The 2,992-nt window shown below is 34.4% G+C and overlaps 1 protein-coding gene across 1 annotated transcript in view; it reads right to left on the reverse strand.

Moving 5' to 3' along the window:
* Positions 1-2,992, reverse strand: part of brsk2a (BR serine/threonine kinase 2a) — a 215,164-nt gene that overhangs the window by 88,677 nt on the left and 123,495 nt on the right. The window lies entirely within an intron of this gene.

Genomic DNA, 2,992 nt, shown 5'->3' on the forward strand with positions numbered 1-2,992 from the left:
TATATATATATTCTACAAATGGCATTCATCTTAAAATGTTAATAAAAACATAACTGTATTGTGTTGGCGTTCCTACAAAACCATAAGTCTCTGAGCCTCAGGTGCTGCTTGTTTCCAGCAAGATCTTAATTTGGGCCTCTGCCTTGTGGCGAAACCTCAAATGTGCAAATATCTGAAAGAATTGCGGTGTTTAAGGTCTCTAATCTTGCTGAGTTGATTTATTGCTGCTCGTCCCCGGCCAAATCCCTTCCTCATTAATATCCGTTGAAGCAAAAGAAAAACAGTTACTCTAGGTTTGCATCTAAAATTATACATTTTAAACATATGTATTAGGGGATATTCTCATATTAAGGCATTCAACAAGCTTGCCCCCATTTCCAAATAATAACAAGCATCTCATATTTTAATACGCCTCCCTTGAAAGACAATTATCTTTTATCAGGATCTTTCTCTGTGTTCTCATGACTGCTTTTATCAGAGGAGATCATTATGGGCCAACTATTACCCACAGTATAGTTTTACAGGCAATAAATAACATTATACGGTTGTAGGCACTGTTTATTCATTAATTCATTTGTTTTATCTTTATTTTGGAATAACTTTAGGATAAAGAAGAGGCGGAAATGAGAGCATTAAACACCCAAACATAAGTTGAAAATTCTGTCATTATTCACTGTTGACTACTTTTGTGATGCTTTTTGGTCACCATTAACTTTCATTGCATGGAAAAGGCGTTAACATTCTGCTAAATTACTCCTTTTGTGTTTCACCGAAGAAAGTAACTTATAAATATTCATAGAAAAAAAAAAAGAATTTTAATTTAGGACCTTTTCTTTTAAAAAAAAACAAGATTTTTTTCAAGAGCTGCAGCGGAGGGGAAGATTTTTACTGAATAACAACTTAAATTGTATTTTTTTTTTCACACAAAGCTATACACAAAGCAATATATATATATATATATATATATATATATATATATATATATAGAGAGAGAGAGAGAGCGAAAGAGAGAGCTGTCAGTTTAATGCGTTAACTTAATTAATTAGTAATGAACAATAATGCGATTAAAATATTTTAACACAGTTAACGCACTGGCCCCGCCCCAAACCTGTACATCATCTTACATTTCATATATAGTTGACTGTTGACAAATATGATGCAGGTCAACAACTCCATAAATGCAGTTATGCCCTAAAATTCAAGATATTTGGGCAAAAAATGCTCCTGTATGAGGTTTTGTCTCATATTTATATCATATGATAAGCAATATCACACCAGCAGCAAGAGCAATATCACACGAGGGCTGTTTTTGTCACGAAGAACAAGTGCACATGTGATTTTATACAACAGTTCAGAATCACTCGAGTGCTGTTTTTATCTCGAATATAACGAGTGCAATGATTCAAAGGCCCATTCATAAAGAGAGTAATTTACTTAATTCCTGAATGAATCAGCCATTTGAACGATTCGAATGAAAGACTCATAAAGACATTTACCGCCACCTGCTGGCAGATTTAGTTTCTTATTTAGAGTATTGTTTCATTTAAAAAAAGGGAGAAAAAACCCACCCAAAAAACATCATTTTAACTACTGAATGACTTACTTTCTTTTGTGGGACAAAAGGACTGTTGAAGACTGTTGGTAACACAGCTGTTTTGGTTACCAATGACTTCCACTGCATGAACGACATGTTTCTCAAATTATATTCTTTTATGTTAGTTTATGTTAGGCCATTGTAGGCTAAACATTTAGGTGTATTACATTTTATGTTGAATCAAATAAAATATTTTTTTCTAAAGCTACTATTTGTAATGTCTACTTAATACTTTCTCATTTAACACAAAAAAAGCATTTAATAATCTTTTGGGGGAATTTTCACAACCAAATGTAATTTTCGATTAGATTAATTAATCGACACATCCTTTTCAAATTAATATCAAATTAATTTATGTTGTTATTCACTGAAAAGCTTCCCCTCTACCGCAGCTTTCAAAAATATTTGGCATATATTGAAAAATATTTTATCTTTCTTAAAGAAATAGTTAAACTTATCTCTTTATCAGAGTCTTTATAACTTACTCTCTTCTGTGAAACCAAAAAGAGAAGTTTAGCAGAATGTTAATGCTGCCCTTTTCCATACAATGAAATTGAATGAATTAAAAATTTTAATCGGCTAATATATATATATATACATATATATATGTTGAGACACTCAACTCTACCTCTCATTCCATCCTGATGATCCGACGATAGCTGCTCGCATCTCAGCTTGTCTAACATCCTTTCTTTCGGAAAATGCTTCACAACTCCTTGCTCAAGCTCTTGTTCTGTCCAGGCTGGACTATTGCAATGCTCTCTTGGCAGGTCTTCCAGCCACTTCTATCAAACCTTTACAATTAATCCAGAACGTGGCAGTAAGATACATTTTTAAGGAGCCAAAAAGAATGCACGTCACACCTCTGTTCATCAATTTGCACTGGCTACCAATAGCTGCTCGCATAAAATTCAAGGCATTAATGTTTGCCTACAAAACCACCACTGGCTCTGCACCCATTTACCTAAATTCATTACTTCAGAGTTATGTGTCCTCTAGAAGCTTGCTTTCTGCAAGTGAACGTCACTTTATTGTGCCATCCCAAAGAAGCACAAAATCACTTTCACGGACTTTTAAATTAAATGTTACCTCCTGGTGGAATGACATGCCCAACTCAGTCCGAGCAGTCCATCTTCAAGAATCGGCTAAAAACACATCTATTCCATCTTTATTTGACCCTCTAACTCTAGCACTCTCTATTCTAATTCTATTCTTAAAAAAAAAAAACACTTGCCCCTTTTAGACTTGCACTCTATTCGTTTTAGGGTTGAGTACCGAAACCCGGTACCAATATGGCACCGGTACCTATGTAACTGGTATGTACTAGAACGGAATCCGAACGCAGATTTTGGTGCCTCATTTCGGTGCCATGCCTGAGCGATCGATTGAAATATTTGT

The sequence above is a fragment of the Sinocyclocheilus anshuiensis genome, unplaced genomic scaffold, assembly GCF_001515605.1.
Source record: "Sinocyclocheilus anshuiensis isolate Anshui unplaced genomic scaffold, SAMN03320099.WGS_v1.1 scaffold532, whole genome shotgun sequence".
Taxonomy (NCBI): Eukaryota; Metazoa; Chordata; class Actinopteri; order Cypriniformes; family Cyprinidae; genus Sinocyclocheilus; species Sinocyclocheilus anshuiensis.